The sequence below is a fragment of the Micropterus salmoides genome, unplaced genomic scaffold, assembly GCF_014851395.1.
Source record: "Micropterus salmoides isolate LMB-PRFRI ecotype aquatic unplaced genomic scaffold, ASM1485139v1 Ms_hic_scaffold_20, whole genome shotgun sequence".
Classification (NCBI taxonomy): domain Eukaryota; kingdom Metazoa; phylum Chordata; class Actinopteri; order Centrarchiformes; family Centrarchidae; genus Micropterus; species Micropterus salmoides.
Genome location: NW_024041151.1, coordinates 21,681,900 through 21,689,389, shown reverse-complemented (window position 1 = coordinate 21,689,389; position 7,490 = coordinate 21,681,900). Strand labels below are relative to the sequence as shown.

Genomic DNA, 7,490 nt, shown 5'->3' with positions numbered 1-7,490 from the left:
GTAATAGCAGCTGCTGGAACAACAGTGAAGTCCAGGTGTTCACCACTGACAGCGGGATGTGACCAACGATCCGCTGATGTTGGAGGAGATGGCAGTAGGGGAGTTAATAGCCTTCAATTTCGTATCAATCTGTGCAAAATCTCAAAAGAGAAATACTGTTCACAACGAGAAAAATGGAGGAACAACAAACGCCAGTGTCCTCTCCTCTCAAGCAAGACAACATAGGTTCTAGACAGATCTCACTAGAGAACATTGAGCCTCATGCCACCCTCATGGAGTCTGTTTCTGACAGTTTGGTAAATAACATGCACACCAGTAGCCTGCTGGAGATCATTTTGTGGGGCTGTGGCAGTGCTCCTCCAGTTCCTCCTCGCACAAAGGAGCAAATACTGGTCCAGCTGCTGGGTTGATACCCTTCTACTGCCCTGTCCAGCTCTGTTAGTATAATGTCTCCTGGTATCTCCTCCATGCTCATGAGACTGTGCTGGGAAACACAGCAAACCTTCTTGCGAAGGCACGTATGTATGTGCCATCCTGGAGGAGCTGGACCAGCTGTGGAACCTGGATAGGCTGAAGGTACCACCTCATGCTATGAGTAGTGACAAGGACACGAGCAAAATGCAAAACTAGAGTAAGGATGAAGTGAGAGCAATTGTCTGTGGCCACCACCTGCAAAACCATTCCTTTTTGGGGTATTGTCTTGCTGTTGCCTCTCCAGTGCACCTGTTACTGTCACTTTCATTTGAATTGATTCACAATTGCTTATGCTTCCTAATTGGACAGATAGATATCCATGAAGTTTAATTAACATGGTGTTATACTGTGATGATTAAGAGTTGCCTTATTATTTATGCAGTGTTTAATATGTTTAATATTTGCATCAGTTAGGGCTGGGCACGTTAACGATTTATCACATTATTGCAAGTTAATGCAGTTATTAAAAAAAAAAATTCTTATTATTTTGAAAGTCCATTGCTCACTGGCTCTGAATATACATACAGTCAAACCATGGGCCACAGGAGGGGTGGGATGTTGACCAGCCTGCAAATCACCCACCCAAACAAGCAGTGGAGGGAGGCTTTGGCAGACTACGTTCAATGCAGCGTGTGGGAGAAATAAGACAAAAAGTAAAAGGCTGCCGTTCTATTGAGAGTAACCATGGCAACGGCTTATGTGCACTACACAGCTGTAGCCTATTTAACTTAAGTTAAAATTATAGGCTACATAACTTTACCTGATAGGCCTTCATCTAGTTTTGCGGGAATGCTCTGCCAGTCGCCAAAGTCGCTTTGGATAAAAGCGTCAGCTAAATGAATAAATGTTAATATCCTGGTAACTATTTGGTAAACAGTAATAGATTCTGGAAACTAACAAACAGCGAGGATCAGTCTCTCATGCATGCAGGGGGCGGGTGTGTGCATGAGGCGGGCACAACGGCGGCAGTTTCACGGGAACGCACCCGCATGTCGCTACGCCTTGTGCTCAACCACTTCAACTGACTCTGACTCACTTGCTAGTGAATATAGACTGTTTATGCTGCTCGCTGATAAAAAAAAAAATTGTTTCTGCTGATACCTGTTCAGAACCCCCCCCCCCCAGAAAACTGCACTCTGATGGCGTTTTAACAAGCTAGATAAAAGGGAATGCCCTGGCAGTGGCTAATAGCTCTGGTTTTATAATTGATTTGATTACATTGAGGGACTTTAAGTTGAGATTTATAAGAAATATTTTATTGCTACTGTGTAAAGGGAATACTGCTGGTAAAAAGCACCTTATACACCACATATTATTGTACTTTTGTGTATATAGCAGTACATTTAAATTAAAAGTGCGCAATACACTACTAGAATTCATTATTCAATTTTGCGCTTAGCAATGCGATTAATCGCAGGAAATCATGCGATTAATTGCGATTAAAATTTTAATCATTGCCCAGCACTAGTCTGTTTCAGCATTCAGTAGTGTGTATTTGTTTACCCCTGACATTATGTGAAAATTTGTAAAGTTGCAAGTAAAAGTAAACATACTTATCCAACGAGGTTAAAATCAAGGGCAACTGGACTTGGTTGAAGATACTGGAAGACGTTTCGTCCCTCATCCAAAGGACTTCTTCAGTTCTGACTGACTGGCAGGGAAACTCAGCTATTTAACATCAGTGGGGTCGTTGGCACGGGTCAACATACTTACTTGTTGCAATTATTTCAAAGTGACAGCCAATCACAGTATGAATAAAATAATGCTGTAAAAACAGCACCTGATGCAGGCCTTTTGGATCAGAGTGGACCTGAATATAGCAGGGCTCAAGTTCATTTTAAGATTCCAATCACACTTGCACTTCAGACTGCATTTTATTTTTTATACTACTCACATACTTTGGCACAGGCAATGCCAAGGAAAGCCACAAAAGCAGAAAAAACTAAAACTGCTTGCAGTGAAATTACCCATTTGCTGGCACAAGGTCTTTGCCCTTGACCCCCACTGCCATGAAAATAAGACCCTAACAGCTGGGTAGGTGTGTTTTCATCCATATTAAAAAAACATTTTACCAAAGTAATATTACTAGTTATCTCTTATAATAAAACACACAAAAACATAGCTAGTAAACATGCAGGAAATTAAACATCTTTACAAACACAAGCATCTTCATATTTATTTGTTCCTTTCTGTGCATACCTCTCTTTGTGGTGTGTATGTGTTTACATTGCGTATGTGTGACCTCAAGGTGCACCCTTAATCTGCTGATAAAGGTGCCTGCATCTGGCGGGTTAGGGGGTCAAATCCCACCTGACTTGAGTTTGATTACACAGACTTCTGGTACAAAATAACACACCGGTTAACAGTGGTGGGTTACGACCTCATAAGATGTAAGGTCAGTAATCTCTGTTTGCTGGACCTCAGCCATTTAATTAGAATGCATTACTACCTTTCTGCTCCACAATCGTCTCTCTGATGATGAAAAATAATGTGGTGGTGAGCATGTAAATACAGACAGTATTTTTCAGACTCGGACGTACTACTGGATCACTCACAGACGAGGAAACCACATTATCATCATTTTCATGCCCTTATTTATGTTACGTTAATATTACTGAAAATCTATCTTCTCCACATGTCTGTTCACAGTGATATTCAGTCCACAAGTCAACCTTGCCTCTGGAGGTTGATGTTACACTAAAGAGAGGTACCAGTAACTAATGAGGGACTCAGACAGCGTCCCGCCATAGATTAGAACCAAGGGTAACTTGAAAGGACACATGGTGATGACATCAAACAGCTTCCTCATGTCCCTCTGGCTCCTTGTCCTCAACAGTCCCTTGAACACACACACACACACACACACACACACACACACGCAAGTAGTATTTATTAAAGGAGTCCCTTACAAATACATTACAATCACACATCACATGCTGTACATGTGTTTGCATGTTCTCTATTTCCTCAGCATGTGTCTACCTCCATCTTTCCATGCCGGTCTAACACACATGCTGACTGTCTCTGATGTGATCTCAGACCCATCAGTTGTTGATGCAGAATAATATGCAAGCTAATATTTGGTTGAGACTTAAAAATTTAACACTGCTCACTGCTGTGTATGCGCTCTCAAAACAATTCCCCCTTGCTTGTCTTCTGCTAATTCAATTAATTCCAAAAGGAAAAAAAGTTATTGGACATGGTAGATTCATTTTAACTGTGGGCAAAGACTGCACAAAATGCATTTATTATTGATCCACAGCAAGCATGCATCACAGATAAGCTCAAGAATTTACGTTACAGTGTGACATGTTTTCCTAGTGTGTGAGATATTTCCACAGTTCAAAATTAGATCTTATCAGGTTTTGACAGGTTTTTTTGCATTATTCTATTTATAAAATAGTATAGTATCTGGTAATTAGATGCAATTTGAGGCATTATGGTACAATTGTCCCAACAGAGTCTAGTGGAATGGTAGTTTTCAGCAACATGACAACATAAGTCCTTTGAAGCTGTATCTAAATATAGTGTGTGTATGATAGTTTTTCTACTGTATAGATATAGCTTAATACCTCTTCATTGTTAATTGTATTATTTGTTTTTTTTAAAGATTTATCACATCAAACTTTGTGTGTTCTAAATGATGCATGTTAACTGACCCATATGATATTGAGATGGGAATTCATTTGAAATGACGCCATAATGTTTTTGTTTTTTTAAAAGTCTATTCTCAGCACCTCCAATGGTTTAGAACAGTTGCAGTTCCCCTTGTCCAACTTACTAAGTTAAGAGAACACAGTTTAAAAGAAATATTTGACCATTTACTCCCATCTCCCAGCTGAATGCAAGTAAAATGCATGCAAGTCACTACATGCCCATCCACCATCCCAACTTCCACACCCTTACTTTCCCCTTTCCTAGATAAAGGGGCACACTGCTTCCTGCTTTCCGAATGTTAGAAGTTGACAGAAATTTTGAGTTTGAGAATGGTCCAATATAGACATGCTTTCTAGGGATGCTGAGCTGGGTTCACGAAAGTTGAACTTCATGTGGAAGATCCATGTGGTTCTATTTTGAGCAAATCTACTAATCAGACACACCAACCACAATTAATTTAATTCACTCAGACATATTGCTGTTATAATGTTGCTCTGAATAGGCCCTGTTGCTAAATAGTAGCTTCTGAATGTGCCTGTTATTGACTGTATGTTTGTGCCAGTGGCTCAACACATTGAATGTTAGTTGCACATTGTCACAGTGACGGTAGTTGACTTTCTTTACACCTATCAACTTCCAAGTAAAATTATATTATTCCTTATCTTATGCCATACTCAGTATTAGTGTTTTACTGTTTGTACTGTCTACAGTTAGAGAAGGGTTTGTCAATATTGAAAAAGCAGGATTACATTTTCCCTTTCCTTGAATTCAAATTGAATTCAAATATATATGGCAATAATTACAAAGTCTTTTATGCATTTAAGTCTTAAATGTACATCCACAAAGTCAAGAGTTCTCTCACTCTCACACCAGACAGCTGCATTTTCTACAGCCATATTACATGGATATCAAAAGACTACACACAGCAGCTGCTCAAGATAGTGTTTTATATCCACACTTAATAAGAGCTACTAAAAGCAGTGCTTTCTCCACACTGCGTGATTTCCAATAAAAGCTGACACTGAACACAGTCTTGCCAACTAACTTGGCCTTTTTCCACAGCACGTATAGACACACACACACACACACACACACACACACACGCGCTCATAGAGCTGACACATTCTTAGATCTACTGGCTGTCCCTGCATAACCTCCCATAGCACTAAAGAGCAAAAATAAAGCTGTTTTCACATCATAAAGCCAGCAGTGAAACTGCATTGTGCTCCTGGGTCTGATATCATTTATCTCAGTGACTTAATGAAAGCCCCTCAGCGCTCTTGAAATAATTTGTAAGATGAAGAAAACCTGATAAAAAAAAAATCAAAAAAGAATGAAAATAGAAGACATTCACTAAGCTCAACAGTTGTGTATCTACATGATACACACGGCAATGCAGTGCGCAGACCTACCTTCACCGCAATGGCAGATCAAGGCGTTTTGGTCACCTGTGTCTGGCCATCAGTTTCATAACTTCAGATGACTGCTACAACCTGAAGGATGTCATGATAGGCATCCTTAATCTTAAATCAGCATCTCACTTCTGCAGAAAGTCTTCAGTCAGCAGCTGGGGAAAGTCAAGAAAGGTAAGCGAAACTTGAAAACAATAACATGAAATAAAGTTAAAAGGGAGAGAGTCACATCATGTGCAGTAAGAATGTAAAAAAAACAGAGGGACAGTTGGTGGGGGGACAAAAAACGGAAAGAGACACCCATGGGTGCAAAAGTGAGGAAGAAGGAGGGAAAAACAGAGGTGACAGAAACACAGCAAGACAAAAACATTCAAACTCAGAGAGACAAAGGAGAGAGACGTACAGACAGACAGATGCTGCAGGACAGAAGCAGCAAGCAAAGGCCCCTGTGGAGTCAGCGTGTCAACAGAGTTGTAATTGCCATCTCGTGGTGGAGAGTCCGCGTGGAGGAAGGGAAGGAAAGGAATGTGGCAGCGATAAGATAGTGAAAGACAGAGGAAGGACATGGGGAGTGGCTTGCCTCGCAGGATTAGAAACTGTCTGGGTTGAGAGAATACAGGGTTATCATTGCACTGAGGCATTCACATGTACAAACACACAGAGAGACATACTTTTATCTCCTATATTTTCCCCCAGTTTTGTCTGTCTGTCAAAATATAAACAATGCATCCCTGTCTTTGACTGAGATGTGTAGATTGATTTGACATGTGCAGAATCCCAGATGATACTGACCGAAACTGACATCGAGTTAATGACAACAACACAGCGGCTTAAACACAAAAAGGATTCAGTCGGAAAAAAGGAATAGATCTAAGGACGCATGTCACTTATAATATGGCAGAAAGTAAAACACAATGCACTATAGTAATGGGAGATGGAGAGATGTCCTGTAGTTACAAATTAGATGGGAAGAATAAGTTAACTAACTAGTCCTAATGTTAACTAAGGATGTAAATGTACTGAAATTAAGTTAATTACTTTTCATTAGCAAATCACATTTGCTTGCTATGGCATTTACTGACGAATTGAGTGAAACAATGGGGAAAGACTGTGTTGGCTTTTCAGACCTGATCCCTAACGGTTAACGCACATCACATGTTGCTGCTGTGAAGTTTATAGTCTGCAAGTTTTTCCATTTAAAAATTTGGACAGTCAGCTTGTAATTAGTCTTGATCCATGTTTACTAACTTCTCCATACCAGAAAAAGCTTAATAGCAAGACATGAACATGCATTATAAATACTATCTACTGTTAGGCTAGGCTGTCTAGAATTCAGGAGCAGACACGGAGTCATGGTTAGAAACAGGGACAGAGGTTTTATTGAACAATATGTTGGAATGGTGCTTTGAAATCCTCTGTGAGACTGGGGCTGAGTACAGGCAGACAGGCGAGAGGCTGGTCCAAAAAACTATTCAGCTCAGGCAGGCAGGCTGGACTTTCAGAACAGAAGCGGGTATGTGGTGCAGGAGCAAAAACATGCAGTCAGACAAGTATCAAAACGAGAGATTCAAAAGGCAGACTAGGCAAAAAAAAAAACTCTAAGCTAGCCATAATAACAGCTACCACTTGGGTGAACAGACAATCTGGCAGAGAATGTTTGGAAAGCCGGAGTTTAAAACAGGAGAGGCGATTGCAGAATCTGCTTCAGGTGAGTAGGAAGCCACAGGTGTCCTGATGAGGAGAGAGAGACCCAAGAGTGCCACGGCCACACAACACAGGACAGACAGATGACAAAACAAAAACACAAGGGAGAGAGAAAACAGACAGAACACACTAGGACAGGGGAGGCAGCAAGCCAAATCATGACAATCTACTAGGTTTGATTTTCTTAAATGTGCCAAGATATGAGGAAGAGACAGCTCTGACTATATTTGGCACCTAAAAAGT

The 7,490-nt window shown here is 40.6% G+C and overlaps 1 long non-coding RNA gene across 2 annotated transcripts; it reads right to left on the bottom strand.

Annotated features, from left to right (window-relative positions):
* Positions 1 to 2,624: 2,624 nt before the first annotated feature.
* Positions 2,625 to 7,199, bottom strand: LOC119914025. Of its 2 annotated transcripts, XR_005446707.1 has the most exons (3): positions 5,947 to 7,199; positions 5,544 to 5,698; positions 2,625 to 3,313 (listed from the first exon to the last, which is right to left on the bottom strand). It is a non-coding gene; the product is annotated as an uncharacterized LOC119914025 (long non-coding RNA). The 2 variants fall into 2 exon arrangements; XR_005446706.1 differs by having other exon boundaries at positions 5,544 to 7,199.
* Positions 7,200 to 7,490: the final 291 nt, after the last annotated feature.